The sequence below is a fragment of the Myotis myotis genome, unplaced genomic scaffold (assembly GCF_014108235.1).
Source record: "Myotis myotis isolate mMyoMyo1 unplaced genomic scaffold, mMyoMyo1.p scaffold_m19_p_3, whole genome shotgun sequence".
Taxonomy (NCBI): domain Eukaryota; kingdom Metazoa; phylum Chordata; class Mammalia; order Chiroptera; family Vespertilionidae; genus Myotis; species Myotis myotis.
The window spans coordinates 188678687-188698622 of NW_023416335.1; the positions used below are offsets into that span (position 1 = coordinate 188678687).

Sequence of the window (19936 nt, forward strand, 5' to 3'; positions counted from 1 at the left end):
ACTATTGATATTTACTCTTTCTTGGTTGTACGTCTTAATTTGACATTGAGGTTTTTTATCTTTTTCTGAGCTTGGATTTCACGTCTTTGAACCCCTTTACCTCTTCCATTTCCTTAGGAATGAGTATGTCTTTATTTAAATGAATGCATTAAACACAATTCCTATTAGACTTTAAGGACTATATTTAGTTCAGTTTCTTTGTAAACCTTTAGATGGGGAGTGCAGGTGAGAGTTGAGGGACCCTTTCCTAATCCCAGTTTAGTCCCTAATTAGGTGTGCGTGTGCATCCTGGGGCAAGCCATTTAACCTCTCTGGACCTTCACTTTCCTAGATATAAAATGAGTGGGATGGTACCAGGTAATGTCTTAGTTATTGTCTAGTTCTCATGTTACATAGGTAAAAATTTTCTTCCATGAAGTTCGTTTGGAGGCAAACTCTTGGAATATTCCCTCCTGCTCTGTTGCAAATATGGACTGCTCTCCTCTAACACAGTGTCACCTCTTTGAGGCAGAACTTGCCTCTTTCCAGAACTTTGATTCATTTGTATTGTGCCATGAGCCCTAGGACAATAGCAGCAACTACCATCCATAAAACACAGCCAATACCTAAATGTAAAGTAGGTCATAATAATTTTGCATGTAACAAAACCCTTTGAAAATCTGTTGAAAGCTAGGGACCAACTCACAGGAAAACACACATGAGCATATATGCACAACATTTTAAGGAGTCCCTAGACCCTCTGAAGCCAATTAGGTATGTATTCTCTAGGGATCCATGAATCCTAGGCTAAGAACACTTGCTTTGAGGACATTAAAGTGATTCCTAGGATAAACTAAATGATCAAAAATGATTCCTTCCTATTGGAAAAGGGAGTTGCTAACTTAAGTACATATTTATAGAATATTATTAAAACTCTCTCTTTTCTTAAAATATATTTTTATTGATTTCAGAGAGTAAGGGAGAGGGAGAGAGAGATAGAAACACCCATGATGAGAGAGAATCATTGGCTGGTTCCTGCATGCCCCACACTGGGGATTGAGCCCACAACCTGACCAGGAATCGAACCGTGACCTCCTGGTTCATAGGTCGACGCACAACCACTGAGCCACGTCAGCCAGGCTAGTTTTAGTCTATATCTTGTTTTTCTAATTAGATGATACACACCAGGAAGGCTCCTGTAATAGTTACCATAGCATCACTACACAAGGAAGGCACTCCAATATAATTGTTGTATAGATGTAGAAGGAGGAGAGAGGTTTCAAGATGTGTCAGTAGAGTAAGGCTACTGAAGCTGCAGCATGTAAAGGGTACTCCATATATTCACAAGGTGCCTTACAACCAGGCAAGATCAATGCTCTCTACCTCTAGGACAAGGATTCTCTCTCTTTTCCTCCCGTTCCCCAAATCCCAGCTCCTCCAACTAAGCAGACTTGAGATGCAACTACCCCTTCAAAACTGTTCTAAAACCAGCAGGTCTGTGGTTAGATTGTCAGAGGTTTACTTGAGCTCAGACAATCCCATGGAAGCTGCAGTAACACCTGCTGGCCACCAGAGGACAGGGAGCCGGGGGAGAGATTGCTTCCCCTCCGCGGGAGTCTTAGAGGTCAAAGGCAGTAGAATGTGGGCTCTCCATCCCTGGCCCTCAGGCTTTTTTTACTGGGTGAAGTGCTCAGCGGTCTCCCATTTCCAGATGGGCTCCTTTCTCTCCTCTAGAAGATGGGTGGAAGTTCCCAGAGGCTTACCCCAATACTAACCTTAAACGATGATCAGTCATAGCCAGTGCACTTTAGTTGCAGGGCTTAAAGGCATAAAAGACGTATGGAGATGTTTTATCTTTCTAATCCACCCCAAACCTGGTTCTCTGTTCTTGAGCCAATTAAAAAAAAAAAAAAAAAGAAGTCCCTTAGGCAGTGTCCACATGGACATTCCACAAGAAAGATGCCTTTAGGGACCAATGTCCCAAATGTAGTACATTGCAAATGGAATATTTTAGGAGCTAGATGATTCCTACACATAACTTCTGGCCGGAGCAGTCCGTTCTCAGTGTGCTTTTCCGTCATTAATCACATCTTTGTTATGTGATATCCACGTGAGTACTTCTCAGTCGAAGCAGCTCCATGCTCAAATGCTCAAAGAACACTAGAATAAAGCTCCGATTGTCCTAGTCAGTGATCCCAAGTCCTGGTTTGTCACCACCTCAGGTCTCCAGTTTTTCAAAGTGTGTAACGTGTCTCAAAACAAAGCTGTTGTAATTAAATCCAAAATACGAAAATGCACCAAGTGTATAGAGCTACCATCACAGGGTCTGGCACCTCCAGGGGCAGTGACCTTCTGGTCTGATTTAAAGACGATTGCGCACTGTTCCATGCAGAAAACATTTTTTAAAGAGAATGTCTGGCTGCTCGCGCTCATTCAAGTTGTAAATAGAAACAAGTCTAAGAAAACAGAAGCCCAGTAAAATAATGCTGGGGACATTCATGCGGGGGCTTTCAGCGACAAGCATGACAGAGGGCTGAGCGCCTGACAACACGAGCGCGACTTTTCTCCAAGTACCTGCAGCTTCTCTTTCATAACCCAGGGCCGTGCCCTGCCGTTTGCCTTCGTCAGACTTTTTACAGGAGTGACTGTAACTCTCTCAAATCATTGTTTGCGTTTCTTCACGCTGGCGAGGCCGCTGGAAACAGCCCAAGCAGGAGGGAAAGGCGCTGGCTGGGTCTTGGGGCGGGGGGTGGAGGGGGGAGGAACCCTTGAAATACCTGTTGGGGCGCAGCGCCCAGGGCGCGCGGCCAGGGCGCGGACCCGGGGGGTCGCGGGCCGGGAGCTCGGGGGGCGGCGGGCGCGCGGGCGCGGAAGGAGGAGGGCGTGCGGCCGCCTCCTCGGGCCGCCCGGCTCCTCCCAGCGGCGCCAGCGGAACCTGCTTCGGAGCCGCCGAACTCGGCGGCGGAACGTGACCCGACCCTCCCCGCGCGGGGGCTCGGGCGGCCGCGGGATGGGCGGGCGGCGCGCGGCCCCGCCCGGCGCCCACCGCCCTGCCCTCGCCTGTCTCCTCCTTTCCCCCGGGCTCCGCTGAGTTCATTCACTGGGATTGGTTTCAAGTGACGCCATCTCTTTATTTTTAAACCAATGACCTCATCCGCGCTTGAAGTTTCCTGACCAGCGACTCTTTCTCTTTTCCCCCCAGCCCCCCACCCCGCCCCCCCGCCTTTCCCCCTCTTTCTGTGTACCCCTGTTTGGGGGGCTTCAGGCAGTTTTTTTTTTTTTAACGATTATCATCACCTCTCCGTCCCCCCTGCCCCCACGTCCCCCACGCGGCCCCCACCTCCACCTCCCCAACTTCTTCACCCCTTTCAACATTGTTTTCTCAAGGCTGACTTGGGGGGGGGGGTGAAGAAAATTTGCAAACGTCTCTTTTCTCCCTGAGCCTCCCGCCCCCGCCCACCCCTCAGAGAAGGAGAAGATAATCTAGTGAAAGGAAGACGAGGACAGCGCGACGGGACGGACGCGAGCGGGAGCGCTGTCGCCCTCCGGGCTCCGCGGCGGCGCCTCGCAGGTCCGGGCGGCGAGGGGGGACCGAGGGGAGACGCCGGGACAACTTTCGTTTCCCCCGGAGGGAGTCGGGAGGTCGGCGGCCCCAAAAGTAAGTGGCCTCGGGCCGGCCGCGCGGGCGGGAGGGTGCGGGCTCGGGGCGCCCGCCGCGCGGGCAGCGTGGACCCCGGTGGCTCGCCGGCTCCGGTGCGGGCGCCGCGCTCGCGCCCCGCCGGCTCTGCCCGCCCGGTGTCCGCGCCGCCCGGTCGGAAGGCAGGCGGGGGCGGCCGCGGCCCGAGCCACCCGAGCGTTGGAAGCGGGGGTGTAGGCCTGGCGGGGGGCCGGCCCGAGCGGGAAGGGGGGGGGGGGGCGGCCGGTGCGGTGCGGGCCGGGCCGCCGGGTCCGGCCGCGAGGAGCCGCCAGCGCGGGACGCGGGACTTGGGCGGGCGAAGCTGCTCAGTTGCAGGCGCGTCCGCTGCACAACACGCTGCCCAGTGGGGCCCCGGCCTGACGGCCCCCGTGATCCCCAGTTCGCCTCGGGGGTGCGCAGCGAGGCCACCTGGGTGGGGACGGCGCTGCTTTCTTAAACTGAACCCACCCACCTACACCCCGATTTTCCAAACGAGGGCCCGGGCCGTGATGTGGGGGGACCCAGCGTGCCAGTGACTTCTTTATTCACACTAGTCCTAAAACATGAGAAAAGAAAAGAAAAGAAAAAAAAGCCCGGGGAGACAACCGAAGATCTGTTTATCATGTGTGGTTTCTTGTCATAAAACACCAGGGAGGAAAATATTTAGGCAAAACTGGGGTTTATTTCCTAAAACACACACCACACACACACACACACACACACACACACACACACACACACACACACGTAGTTAACTTGACAAAATACAGGTAGATCTTAAAGTGAACGGATAGGGCAAAATTCTAAAAAAGATGATTAGACGCTAGCTGCACAGGCCCTGCAGCGGTGGGTGTCACGCATTGTTGGGAGAAAGCACACCCCCTGCTCGCCCGCGATGAATCCGGTGGAGAGGGAACCTGTTGCATAATCTCACTGGCCGTGGGGTTTGCCGTGTGCCGGCCCCTCGACCGAAGGGGAAGTGCGTGAAGGTGCAGGGTTTTAAAAGCTCGAGGTTTTATTTACCCAGTGTTCTGGCTGCCACTTCTGCGTTAAACGCCTGTAAGTAAACACTCCGCTCTTACAAGTGAACCAAACCTATCAAACCTGTTTAGAAAATGACCAGGTATGTTTCTTTTTCTGGTGTGTGTGAGTGTGTGTGTGTGAGTGTGTGTGTGAGTGTGTGTGTATGTGTGTGTGTTTGTGTGTGTGTGTGTGTGTGTGTGTGTGTGTGTGAAATTTGCCATCCACGAAAGACCTTATGACTCCTATTTGGGGTTCTTGGGCCGCCAGAAAAATGCCTCTTTATGGGGCGGATTGAGAGTGCCCATAGGTGACAACTGTGTCTTCAAAGGATTGATACTATTTTGAACTCCAACAAGCAAAGAGATTTTAAAAGTGCAGGTAAATTTTTAAAAGAAGAAAAGAATTCTTACCAGTTGAGTTACTTTTTAATTTATTTTTTTCCTTGAGAATCATGTACATTGGTGGACACCCAGCTTGGGAGACCATAATTTTGAGACTGGTGGAGTTCTGTGTTTGGTGAAGGCAGCAACCTGGAGAAGTAAATTGAAAAACGGAGAAATTATGGGTCTATGTAGGTATTTTAGTCAAAATGTGACTAGGCACTGCGCAAAATTTTTTTTAAAAAAGTTATGGAATTGACTGAGTTTGAGGACTGCATGGAAGACTGCTGTCTAAAAAATTGGGGGTGGTGGTAATATTTAACATCTTATGTAAGAATTTGGGCTAAATTACACCAGCCCAAAAAGTTGATTTTTAGGTAAAATAATTTGTACTTATCAAAGTTCCACATGGGAGAAAATTAAAAATGAATTTGTTCTTAATTCTGCTGGTAATATGGTGGCTAGTGTATGAAAAAGTCAGTTCAAACACTATAAACCTACATTTAGATGAGTACCTGTAAAGTAAAAATAGTCATGTAAACTTGAGGATGTGGGGTCTCTGGCTAAAAGCTTAATGGCAGTAACTGAAAAGGGGCCAAAAGAGATGATCTTGTTAACTCAGTTCTGTTTCTTATACATTTAAAACTTATGTGTAGAAGTGAAGCAGAGGTGAGGTCTGAGGTGCGTACAGAATTTAGGCTGTGGGACAGAAGGGCCAGGGTTGATGTGTGAGTTTGTTTTGATGTTATTTTCTACAAATGTCTATATTGGAATTTAATTACATAGTTTCGGTGTATGGGATTAAGTATTGATGAAGCTGACTTGCTGTCCAATATTCATTTTTTCAATCAATCATAATATCCTACTAAATATAATTTGCTGGAATTACCAGTGTAGTTTATCTTAGAAACCAACTTTTCCTGGAATATCTTAAAAAAAAAAAGTGATGTTTTCCCTGGACATTTAATATTTTTAAAAAATGCTTTGCATTCGCAAGCAAATAGCACTTTAAATTGAAGCAGTAAATTAACATAGGAAAGTTGATTTGGATCAGAATCCCAAGAAAGGGGAGAAGATAAATCAGGGAAAACAGAAACCAGATTTTATGACAGATTTTAACAGGTTGAAAAAACTAGTTAAAAGGGCTTTAGAGGAAAAATCACAGTTGATACTTCTTTTTTAACTAACTACATCAAGATTTAAAACCAAAGCAGATATCCACCATCATAAAAGAAAATGTTAATAATGTTGGCTTAAGGAAAAACATAATTAATAAATTAAATTTTGCCCAAAGGCACATATGATATATATTCCAAAGCCAGATGTCATTTTTTTCTTGATTTTTTTTTTTTTTGTGGGCGTGTGTGTGTGTGTGTTGTAGGTAATCTGATATTTTTGTACATTTCATTAGCCCTGATAATCAAAGGTTGGCCATGTGAAGGGATGAGGTTCATAAAGGTTTGCTGGATTTAAAGAAGCAGGCTCAGGCTTTAAGAAGAGGCCATTCTCATGCAGACGAGGAGGGACCTGGAAATTTTATCAAATAAATGATTCGAGGGAGCTGGAGTGGCCAAAAAGAAGTATCTAAAGGAGATTACCAAAGACAGGTAAAAAAATAAATAAATAAATATATGGTTTCCAAGGGGTATGGTCAGTAAAGAAGGAAATAGAATACACCTTGGCATTACAGGAAAAAGGCATAAAGGGAAAAATATCCTCCTATACACTCAGCAACAAGAAGAGAGTAATGAAACTTCACCTCTTTCTTGATTGGGGTTAGATAGATATCACCAAAAAGTCACAAGATTTTTTGTTACATAAACATTTTAATTTGGGGGGAGAAAGGATGGAAAAAATAAATTATGAGCATAAGTTATAATTATATGAACAGGTAAAACTTGAAATTGCCAAAGACAAATTTAAAATACAGGGGGACCCATTGTGATTTTAATTGCGTTATTGGAAAGGGAAGGATAGGTTATAAAAAGTTGAAACTATTAATTTATTTCTAAATTAACTACAGATACAAATCAATCAAGCAAAAACTTACAAATGGTTTACTATTTACATGTACTGAGGTGGATACCAAAAGTTGGGGGAGTGGGTCCATACCTTTAATGAGAGGTTTATAAGAATTTTAATGGAGGTATGTACATATGCAAAGACAAAACAATGATCAGACAGCAGGGAAGTGCCAAATTCATGGTACAAAGAAGGAGATGGGAGGATTAGGGGAGGTAATCTTCATAGGGATAATAGAATTTGACCCCAGTTTTAAAGGATCGTTAACATGTGTATGGAGGAAAGGAAGTAGGGAGGTCAAAGGAGGAGGCCATTCATTCATCTCTTCATTCAGCAGATTTATCTATTATGTGCCAGACACTGTTCTAGGAATTGGGCATAGAGTGGAAAAAGGACAATTTTTTTTGCCTTTATGGAACTTACTTTCTAGTGGGAGAAGATGGGAGGACAGCAGACAAGTAAACATTACATGGAAAAGCTAATGTCAAGTGGTGATGTTTTCTGAAGATAATCAGGGTCAGGGAATTATAGAGGGCTAGTTGCAGTCCCACTTACTCTGTGAATAACCTATTTGCCCATCATATCCTGATAAATAATGTTAATGATATAACTTAATATTTATTGCCATCCAAACCAATTTGAATAAAAGTCTACACATTAACTTCATCTTTACCAATTTTTAAAAATGAAACCTACATAACGTTTTTTAGATTGAAGCACATAAGCTTTGAGTTTTTAATTCCTCATCAACAATTTATGTACTTTTTTTTTGCTGCCATTTGCTACAAGTCTCATGTTTTTGTGTGAGGTTAATACCATTGTTTATAATTTACTTAGGGTTGTGATGTACTGGGCTGTATATTTAGACTAACCGTTTGATTTTCCATTAAGGATCAATGTCACAATCCTATATAATAAAACCCTAATATGCAAAACGACCAAACAGTGGAATGACCAGTCGCTATGACGTGCACTGACCACCATGGGCAGACGCTCAATGCAGGAGCTGCCCCCTGGTGGTCAGTGCACTCCCACAATGGGAGTGCCGTTCAGCCGGAAGCCGGGCTCAAGGCTGGCGAGCGCAGTGGCGGTGACGAGAGCCTCTCCCACCTCCACAGCAGCACTAAGGACCCCGCGGGAGTGGGCCTAAGCCAGCAGTCGGACTTCGCCTGAGGCGTCCCGGACTTCGAGAGGGTGGAGGCTGGGCTGAGGGACACCCTTCCCCCCCAGCCCCCAGTCCACAAATGTGCACCGGGCCTCTAGTAGTGTTTTAAAGTGAGGATAAATTCCAAGGACAGTTTGTTTTGATGGTACCTTGTATGACAGCACAGGAAACAAAGATGTACAGACAGCATAAGTAAGCTATTCAGCTTTATTACCAGACGGGTTAAATAGGTTAAAGGGCGAATCCTGTCTGGGTCTTGTCCACATGGTATTGGAATCGAAAAGTAAATTTGGACTGTGTTGTGTTTCATGTGCTTAATTATATCTCCTTAAAGATATGTAGGGAAGTTAATGGTCTCATTGGAAATACTGCCTTAAACTTGGGATTTTTACTCTCTACAAATAGTAGTAACCTGAAGCAAAGTGTCAGTTCTGAAATGGGGAAATCTAGGTTCTTACTGCAGGACCTGACTGCTGGGTTTTGTTGTTTAAAAGATGCCCTTTACAGTGTCAATTAAAAAATTTTTTAACAACGATTACTTGCTTTTGGACACATTTATGAAGTACTTCTCGATCATTCTTAAAGAAATATGTTTCCTCCGCTTCACTCTTTCTGGACTTTTAAACATAAAAAAATTATAGGTGAAATTGAGGTAAGGGATTAAAAAAATGATTTATATTGTGTGTGTATCTATGGAACCAAATCTTTCAAAAAAGTTTTCTATATGCAGTCTTCATCTCCAGTATATTCTGATGCACTTGGGTAAGCTATGAAAAAGAAAGTCTTCAAAGGAGGTAGGAAATTCTTTAGCATTCCCTTGGTTTTCATCTAAACGAAATATTCCATTTAGAAAAGGATTGTAGATATAAATGCTAAGGGTCTGTGATGTGTGTGATAAAAGCTAAGGTGCTCTTCAGAAATATTTGGGAAGAACAGTAAAATTCAGATTGTTTCAGTGTCTGGGTGAGAAGTGGGACAAACTGTGATTTTCAGAAAAAAGCTGCACTATAAATTGTAATGGTAAATGGCAAGGTAATTAATATTAAATATCTTCATTTTTCCCCTTAAGATTAATGTGGAAAGACATAAGTAGAGAAGTATATGCTATTTATTGTTTGCTGTATACATTTAAAAATACCAGCCCTGGCCAGTGACTCGGTTGGTTGGCGTGCCATCCCATACACCATGAGGTTGTGGGTTCAATTCCTGGTCAGGGCACATACCTAGGTTGTGGGGTTCCATCCCCCTGTCTGGGCGCATATGGGATCAATGTTTACCTCTCACATCGATGTTTTTCTATTTCCCTTCCTCTCTCTTTAAAATCAATAAACAATTCTAGGGTGAGGATTAAAAAAACAGAAAGACAACTCATTCTAGGATAACCTGGTAGAGTGTGCTTTTGATGAATGTTTGCTGAGTAAATTAAATTAATTCTCACAACTGTTACTTTTGATCCTGGTTCCATTACAACTCTAGCTTTTAAAGCACTGGTTTTTGAGTTTTGAGTTGAAACCTGGAGGGGGTTGGTTGCCTTACAGCCCTGGGCACCTACCTGACTTGTTGGAGCAGTATGCTCACTCTGGAACCTGGACCCTGACCTCCAGCTTGCCTGATCCTCTGACTGACCTGACCTCATCTTTTCCAAAATGCAGGTGATTGTTTCCTATCAACTCTGTCTCTTCCTGAGCAGCTGATCTGTGTCCTCTTCTTGTTACTTCTCAGAATACTGAAGTGTCACCAGTATGGCCTATATTGTCGTGGGTTTCTTTTATTTTTGTCTGTTGTTTGGTTGAGGGAGAAGCACATTCTTCAGGAAGATAGTTCTTGACTTTGTTTTGTAAACTGCACATGGCATATGAAGCATGGTATTATTTTCTCTCCCTTCTTAGCATTTACTAAAAATTTTGTGTTTCTTAAAAATGAACTGGTAAGAATCATTTTAATGATACAAACCAACTAAAAACTAACAAAGATTTTTTTTGGAGACAGTGAGGAAATTATAACATGGAGTGTGTATTAGGTGGTATTTAAGAATTATTAACTATAAAGTTTTTATCCATATTAATGCCATTATAGTGATATTAAGAAAGTCTCATATTTTAAAGGTACATGTGGAAGTATTTATAGGTAAAGTAAAATCATGACTAATATTTGTTTTAAAAAACTTTAGGATGGGCACAAACACAGAAATGGGAAATAAAACAATATTGACAAATTTTTTTATTACTGGGTAATGGGTACCTTGGGGTTTGTTAGTATTTTTTGTACTTTGTGTATATTTGGAAATAATCATAATTAGTTTAGCTATATAGTTAAACTATACATTACCAATTATAACTAGGGGAAGAACTCTAATACGATAAAATTATGTAGTTGGACATTTGAGCTAATTGGTTAATCAAAAATCTCCACTTTGCATTTTCTATGTTATGCTTTTAGTAATAATTTTAAGGGAGAATTTTATAAAAATATGGTCAGAAAAACTGTTTAAAACTTTTAACTTTGTGACCTTGTAATATATACCTGTAGGTTATTAATTGCTTTTTCATATTTTGTCTTTTATCCATTTACAGATGAGGAAACTAAGATCTTAGACTAAGTGATTTATTCAAATCTCAAAGCAAGTAAGAACTGCTAGAACTGGAGCCGAAGTCATCTGATTCATTTCAGGTACCTATTCTCTTATATATATACACTAGAGGCCTGGTGCATGAAATTCGTGCATGGGGGGAGGGGGTCTCCTCAGCCTGGCCTGCACCCTCTCCAATCTGGGACCCCTCGGGGGATGTCGGCAGTCGGACATCCCTTTCACAATCCTGGATCGCTGGCTCCTAATCACTTACCTGCCTGCCTGCCTGGTCACCCCTAACTGCCCCCACCTGCCAGCCTGGTCGCTCCCAACTGCCCCCCTGCACCGGCCTGATCACCCCTTACTGCCCTCCCTGCTGACCTGGTCACCCCTAACTGCACCCCCCTCCTGGCCTGGTTGCCCCCAACTGCCCCCCTGCTGGCCTAGTCGCCCCTCACTGCCCTCCCCCCCCCCGCCAGCCTAATCGCCCCTAACGGCCCCTGCAATGGCCTGGTTGCCCCCAACGTCCCTCCCCACCGGCCTGGTTGCCCCCAACTGCACCCCCTCCCTCCCACCGGCCTGGTCACCCCTAACTGCCTCCCTCTGCCAGCCTGGTTGTCCCTCATGGCCCCCCTGCTGGCCTGGTTGCCCCACGCAGCCTGCTGTTCAGTTGTTTGGTCATCCCTCACTAATCCCTCTGCCAGCCTGGTCATAGGCAGCCATCTTGTGAGGGCATGACGGTCAATTTGCATATTACCTCCTTATTATACAGGACATTTACAAATGCTCTTCTTTAACCAGCAGTTTTCAAACATTTTGGTGCTCTTAAAAATTATTGGGGACCCTGAAGATGTTTGTTTATGTGGACTATGTCTATCAATATATAACACACTGAGAAATGTTTAAAGTGTTGAGTTTAAAAATAATACATTCATTAAAGGTTAACATAAATAACATACTTTTATGAAGAAAGTATTTCAAAACAAAAAATACAATGAGAAGTGTGACATTGCCAAACATTTTGCCACTAGCTTTAATGCACTGCTTAATAGAAGACACGGATTTTGAATCCTGCTTTTATATTCCGTCTGCTGTATATGTTGTTTGTTTGAAGTATATAAAGAAAACCCAGCTATACACAGATACATAGTTGAAAAAGGGTGCATGGAGTATTTCAGTGCCCTTTCATGTAATTGTGATAGATTCTTAAAGATTCGTTGCAATGTTAACTTTGAAACTATATCAGTGAAATTTCTGTGCTCTGTAACATTAAAAATGTATTGAATCTTTGATGTGTATGTGACTCTATAACATTAGACATTGGTCATTTGAAAAAAGAATGGTTTACTGAGTTGTGCAGATCTTTCAAATGCCGACTTATTTGCTTATACAATATTTAACAAATTACATTCATTAATATGACCATTAATTTAGTAAAAAAAAGTCTTTAAGAATTGCGAAGCAGTCAAGAGTTTTGTGTTGAGTTCAAGTTTTCCAAAATTCCATTCTTTTTCTCAAAAGCTCAAATTCTATCATTGGCAACAGATATCGTCAGTTTTTCTTTGAAGTGTCAGGCTCACTTTATTCATTTTAGAGAAAAATGTTTGCCAAATACCTGAGTCTGAATAAACTATAATGCGTCTTCCAATCATTCTCTTAAGCAAAAATAGTATTCTATGAAAAAAGTGTGTAGTTTAGTTCACAACTCAATTTGCATACATACGTTTCCTTAAGACAGCTATCATATTAGGTATGTAGCAGAGGAGATTTTTGTGTGTACCTCCCATTACATCACACGGAATGTTAAAAAGACCAAGTTCTCAAGATTAAGATTTAATAAAATTTATCACTTTTACTTTATCAAAAACATTGTTAAGATGACCTGGTTTTTAAAAAATGGTTGATAGACAGTGGGAAATATGATTATTACTGGTACAGTTTTGTTATCCCTGCTTTGATTTATGAAAGTGCCTGCATTTTGTCCACCATTGCTTTTGTACCATTAGAGCAGATATCAACATGTTGTTTCAGGATAAATCATGAGATTCAGAAAGTTATTTAATACTTTGAGTAATTCAGCAGCACTGGTATTTGTTGCCAAGCATTCACATAAAGGAAGACCTTCTTTGATGGTTAGTTGGCTTGGATACTGGCATAATAAAAACAAAACTGTAAGTCCCCCCACATCTATGGCTTTGTCCATTTATAAAGCAAAAGTACTATCCTTAAGGCAGTTAGCAGTAAAGTATTTAATTTGATGAGATACTGCATCAATGATAAGTGGCATTGCCATGATTTCTTTTACTGATTTTTCATCCAGCAGACATTCAGCAGTGTCAGTCATACAAAGCTTTATTAGTTTCTCAGCTATTGTGTGGCTCCAGTGCAGTCGGATAATTTACCTTGTATGATGCTTCAGTGGCTTTTTCATTTCTAATTTGAAAGCAGTCTTTTGCTTTTAAAGAGCCCATCATGTCAATTATTAAAATATTCAGTTTCTTTTTCTTTCTTTTTTTTTTTTTTTAAATCCTCACCTGAGGACATGCTTATTGATTTTAGAGAGAGAAACATTGATCTGTTGCCTCCCTTTATGTACCACGGCGGGGGACCAAACCTGCATCCTAGTTATGTGCCCTCACAGGAATCGAACCTGCACCCTTTTCTTTTTCTTTAAACTCGATGGATTCATTTGATGGTAATGAGTAATGAAGTTATATATAGCAGATATTGTCAAAGATTGCTGTGCCTAGGAAATAGAAGTACTGAGAACACACTGAGTTAATTTCTTTTAAAAATGCATATTTATACTTTAAATTTGCTACCTTAGAAAATTCTAAGAAACAGAAGAATATATATACAAGCATATGTTTTATTAGCTGCCAGAGTGACACATTATCATCATGTATCCTCTGGATTCATTGTTGTACCCTCATGAGATACTGAGAGTGAAAAAGGCAAGTATCGTCTTTGTATTACTAAAACTAATTTTTACCTTATGGATTCCCTAAAATGGCCTCAAGGACCTCTTACCAGGTGTCTCTCGATCACACTTTGAAAATGATATAAACTATTGCAGTGTCCTAATATATTTTTAGAGCAGCCTAATACAGACATCTGTATCAGTAAAGTAATGTTTCAATTTTAACTGGTTAATTATCAAGGAAGACGGGAATATGCTAGTGTGTGGGTGACCCAGAGACCATATTGGGTGGAAGGTCATACAGCTTGAGTGAGTGGTGGGATAAAATATATACACGGGAAGTGTTGGTAAAAGCACTCTACTACAACTTAACAAAAAACGAGTATTTTCTCTCCCTGTGTTTTTAAACGATAAAAGCACTGAGCCCACATATATGTACAAAATACAGTGTTCATACTCGTTTATATCAGGACTACACAGCCATTTTTGCTTTGAGTGACAGCAGGGGAGCGATGCTAACATACTTGAGAGAAGCAGGGATGCTCATGGCAGTTGTTTGTTCCTTCCAACTGGGGAAGCTGTTGATGTTTTTTCTCTGAGGAAGCTGAGGGATGACAAGACACGTGAGGTCAGAAAGAAGAAATTGTGAAAGGGGGAAATGGAGTAGACGGCAGTCTTCGTGGGAGCAGCTCTAGGCAGAACGGGGCTGTGGACAGAGTGGAGCGAAGCATTGAGGGCAGAGAGGAAGAGGGGTGAGCTGGGCTCTCCCAGGTGCTGGATACCAGAAGAATGGGGTCTGGGGAAGTTCAAAGATGGGTGTGACAGGAGTCATGGAGATGAACATTATTTGAAAGATTTCCATCACAATATGGTTCAAATAACTATTTAAATGATGGTACTGGAAAATGGTAATGGAAAAAATAAAATTAAAAATATTAATTAAAAATAAACAAATAAAAAATGGTACTGGATAGCCTGACTTTTAATGTCTTGCCAATATTCAACTTGTTACTATAACCAGTGGGAAAAGACAGCAGTGCCGTGAGTTTGGTGTAGTGCGGGTCGATCTCTAAGCTTTGGTTATAAGCATCAATATGTGAAAATACTGACTGGGCCACGTTTGTGGCTGTAAATTCAAGAATGAAATTTTGACACTTATTTTTTACTAACAGACAGTTATGATTAAAGAGTTTAGTTAAAAAAGATATCATTTATCAGTTTTGTTATTTATGTGGTACTTAATTCCATAAAGGATTTGAGATGCCAGAAAGAATGATCAAAGCCAGTAATCAAAAACAAACATGGCCGAAAGCGGTTTGGCTCAGTGGACAGAGCGTCGGCCTGCGGACTGAAAGGTCCCAGGTTCGATTCCGGTCAAGGGCATGTACCTGGGTTGCGGGCACATCCCAGTAGGAGATGTGTAGGAGGCAGCTGATCGATGTTTCTAACTGTCTATCTCTCTCCCTTCCTCTCTGTAAAAAAATCAATAAAATATATTTTAAAAACAAACAAAAAACAAACAAACATGATTCTAAATGATGTTTTTCCCTAATGTTTTCTCTATTGATGACATCTATGTTACTAGGTTTATGCAGTTAAGGTACTCACAATTAAGTATTTAAACTGGTCTCTGTTAACTGTGCAGAATACAGTCCTGTCACTTTTTAGTTTCATGTAAGTACAAACAGTGTGTGTGTGTAGTGGGAATGAGTTTGGGCAGAACAGGACTATAGACCAGGGGTCCTCAAACTTTTTAAACAGGGGGCCAGCTCACTGTCCCTCAGACCGTTGGAGGGCCAGACTATAGTTTAAAAAAAAAACAACTATGAACAAATTCCTATGCACACTGCACATATCTTATTTTGAAGTAAAAAAACAAAACGGGAACAAATACAATATTTGTATTTGCATGTGGCCCGCGGGCCATAGTTTGAGGACCCCTGCTCTAGACAGTCATAGCATGCCACAGATTTTTTTTTTTTTTAATTCAGGACTGTTTTCACCTGTAATTAGCAGAAAGCCAACAGAGGATTAAACCATGAGTTGTTTACGCGTTCAGAGAAGTTGAGGGGTAGGTTGTCTCACGGTTGGTCCGGCTGCTCAGCAGTGTCCCCGTGGTCCCTGCAGGCTTTGATTCTGTCATCCTTTGTGTGTCCACTTGCTGCCACCAGCTCACAAACTGGCTGCCTCCGCCTGAGGTATCACATCCCTTCTCACGGCCTGGAGGAGGAAGGGGACAGACAGGTCAAGCAATCCTTCCTCCTGTGCTTCCCTAACAGAGAACAAGATCTTTCTCAGAAGCGTCCATTCAGTTTTTTCTTTAGTGTCATTTGCTTGAACTGTTTCACAAGACTGCCCCCACCCACAGGAAAGGCCAGGGAAGTGAGTGTATGGCTAAGGGGAATGGGGTGACCCTGGTTGGTGTAACGCGCGTCATGGATCAATTTCCTGGGCTTACGTCGCTTGTATCCCAGGAAAATCAGATTCGGTTAGCGAGTTAGAAGGGAAGTTAGATGGGTGCTGGCTAAGTGTGTGTCACAAATATGCAGAAAGGGAAGCACAAACACTGTTAAGTAATTTGCTAAAACAACTTTTCTTTAGCCTGGAGACTGTTTTAAGTGTTCCCCCAAAACAAGGCCCTATCCATTTTCTTTCTTATTTCGGTGGGAGATTATACAGACCTGTATCCCAATTAGTTGCAGAGCTAATTTAGAGACAGTTAGGTCTCAGTTTTCTCAACTGTGAAATAAGAATATTGTATTAGATCATCTCTGAGGTAACTTCCAGTTCTAAAACTCTTGTCTCTTCTTTTTTCCCTGTCTTTTGACCATTTTATGTTATCTTTTTTTAAATTAAAAAATTGGACAGGATTAGAGAGAGGATATGAAAATATATAGTGTTTTTCATTCATATTTTTATCTTTTTCATTTTTAATTTAAAATATATATTTTTATTGATTTCAGAGAGGAAAGGAGAGAGAGAGAGAAAGAAAGAGAGAAACATCAATGATGAGAGAGAATCATTGATTGGCTGCCTCCTGCACACCCCACTGGGGACTGAGCTTGCAACCCAGGCATGTGCCCTGACCTGGAATCAAGACTCCTGTTCATAGGTCAATGCTCAGCAACTGAGCCACGCCAGCTGAGCTATTTTTAATTTTTTAATTAATTTATTTTAGTGCCCCAGGCATGAAATGGCTCTGGCCACCAACACAGGCATCAAGCCAGGATGAACTAAGGACTAGTTTCTTAGTCACCTTGATAGCTGAGTAGTATCTTTAATAAAGAACTTGATGGTATAGAAGGTTTAAAATAGAATTAGGTTTTGGCTTTTTGGCAGTTACTCATATTCTGTCCCAAATTTTCACTGAAAGTGGAAAACGAATTGCATTTTTTTTTAATTTTGATATGGGACCATGTACATATGTGTGTATAATCAAAATACCCTTAATACAGTGTTCTGAGAAAATGCCCCCTGTCCCAACAGAGGAGGCATTTTAAGCACTATTGTTAAAAGCCTGGCAGAACATCCCTTTTGGCATTTGCTCTTATTTGTTAACAGTGTTCACAGTGCATATTTGCCCTAGATAAAATTAAAGGACAACTAAAGGAAAATGATTCCTTTCATGCACTGTAGCAACTAAACTTTACTTGAATGAGGCAGAACCTTAAAATGGGATTCTCCTTGTGCTACAAAGAAAGCAATGGTCTGGTTCCTCATAGAATTCTGTCAAGATTACATGAATTTAGATATACAGTGAGTTGAAAGTCATATTCGCACTTTAACAAATTACAAAGCTTTTAAAGAAGGTTGTTAAAACATTAACCTAAACAGTGTTAACTTTCTATTCAACAAAAATCTTATGGAAGGATCACACTGCATTTTATTTGTGGTTTACAGTATTGGGAGATCCTGGAGATAAACATTATTAACCGTGGCACTTCTTAAAGGGCCAGAATGTATCTGCCCCCCAATTTGGGGTGCATTTTTAAGAATAAAATGCATGTATGTATATGGATTTAACAGCTGTTTTAAACACCTTAGGGCAGTGTCTAATTTCATTACCAAAGAATATCCAAATATCAGTTAAAAACTTTCCTTCTACTGAACCCTTTTAAGTATGTAACTAAAACAATTGTTTTCATTTTTCATTATGTGAATGACTAAGAGCCTTGTTAATGTAAATATTCAGGAAGCTTGATTTTATAGCTTTTGTTTTATAACCAACAATAAAAATTATGTACAGCGGAAAACCCCAACTAAAAGACAGACTCAAGTGTTTTTTTTCTGGCAAATGAATGAACTGAGTGGCAGGATCTTAGATGCTGCCGGTGGCTATCTCATTATAGAATGCAATTAATGTAATATGAGTTTAACAAGATACACTATGGGGCAGGAGTGGGGTGGGGCAGAGATTTCCAAGTACCAAGTGTTAGGCAGGATAATATCCATTTGGCAGGAAAAAAGTTTTACACAAGTTTTCAATAAAAGTTATTTGAAATTAGTAGAGATTTTTATTATAGAAATGATCTTGATTCAGTCATTAAAATAAGCACTTTGGTTCTGTGTCTAGTAAGCTTTTTTCCTGGACCAAAAATTCCTTCTTTTTGCAGCTGGTCATCAGCATGTCATTGTAATCACCGTAAGCAAGTATTTACTGAGGGACTTCTCTAAGAGTGAGGTATTAGAAGGGATGCAAAGAACTAAAGCGTGCCACCTTCGTCATCAGGAGCTTATTGCTGCCAACATCTCTTTACTGGTTTAAACAAATTGCCATAAAAGACTCCTTATTCTTTACCCTTGAGGTTCTTCAACTGGAGGTCCAACGCACCAGTCTCCACTCTCCTAGGCTGAGGGATAAAGTCCTCTTCTGGCCATTTCACCTTCTCTCCGGTGATGACAGACCTTTGTTGCTTACTCTAAGAGCAGTGTGCTAGCTGGCTGCTTCTACAGGGTAGTTTGGGAGCAGGAAGACTGTGTCCTGGAGCACTCTTTAAAGAGGATGAAAGGTTAGGAGGGACACAGGAAGAAAAAGTAAGAGAACTATTGCCGTTTTCTTTCTTTAATTTTAAAAAAATTGTACTGTGGTAAAAACCAATAATGTAAATTTTACCATTTGAATCGTTTTTATGTGTACAGTTCACTAGTGTTAACTGTACTCACATTGTTGTTAAGCAGATTTTTCTAACTTTTTCATCTTGCATATCTGAAGCTCTGTATGCGTTAAACAACAAATCCCCTTTTCTCCCTCCCCCCAACCCATTAACCACCATTCTACTTTCTGTTTCTATGAGTTTGACTGTTTTAGATACCTTATGTAAGTGGAATTCCGCAAGTGTCTTTTTGTGATCTATTTTACTTACTCTAATGTCCTCAGGGTTCATCCATGTCGTTTCATGTGACAGGAGTTCTGTCCTTTTCAAGCTGAATAATAGTGTATTTTTCTATATATAATCACATTTTGTTTATTCATCTGTTGATGGACATTTGACTATTGTGAATATATGAACACAGGTATGCAGATACCTTTTGGAGACCCTGCTTTCAATTCTTTTGGGTATACACCCAGAAGTGGAATAGCTGGATCATATTTTTAATATGATCATAGTTCTATTTTTAATTTTTTTATGAACTGCAATACTGTTTTGTATAGTAGTTGTACCATTTTATATTCCCACCAACAGTGTACAAAAGTTCCAATTTCCCCACATCTTTGCCAACATTTGCTAGTTTTTAGGCTGTGTTTTGTTTGTTTGTTTGTTTTGTAATCCTCGCCCAAGGATATGCTTTAATTGATTTTAGAGAAGAAGGAGAAAGAGAGAGAAAAAAAGGGGGAGAGAGAAACATCTGTTGGTTGCCTCACGTACATGCACTGACTATGTGCCCTGACCAGCAATGGAACCCACGACCTTTTGGTGTATGGGATGACACTCCAACCAAGTGAGCCATCTGGCTAGGGCTGTTTGTGTGTTTTTAATAATAGCCATTCTAACAGGTATGAGGTGATACCTCATTGTGGTTTTGATTTGCCTTTCTCTGATGATTAGTGATGATAAGCATATTTTCATATACTTGTCCATTTGTATATCATCTTTGGAGAAGTGTTTAAACCCTTTGCCCATTTTTCAATTGGGTTATTTGATTTTTTGTTATTGAGTTGTAAGATGCCATTTTCTTTTTATAATATGAATAGCAAGTTAGA

General features: G+C 41.3%; 1 protein-coding gene and 1 long non-coding RNA gene across 2 annotated transcripts in view; one reads left to right on the top strand and one right to left on the bottom strand.

Moving 5' to 3' along the window:
* Positions 1-3169, bottom strand: part of LOC118649818 — a 32085-nt gene extending 28916 nt beyond the window's left edge. Inside the window, exon 1 of the long non-coding RNA XR_004965752.1 lies at positions 1755-3169. This is a non-coding gene — a long non-coding RNA (uncharacterized LOC118649818). The remainder of the gene's footprint in view (positions 1-1754) is intronic.
* The window catches only part of DUSP16 (dual specificity phosphatase 16), a 92958-nt gene that overhangs the window by 12490 nt on the left and 60532 nt on the right, over positions 1-19936 (top strand). The window contains exon 2 of the mRNA XM_036297228.1: positions 10819-10915. The gene's annotated coding sequence lies outside the window, so the exon portion shown is untranslated. The remainder of the gene's footprint in view (positions 1-10818; positions 10916-19936) is intronic.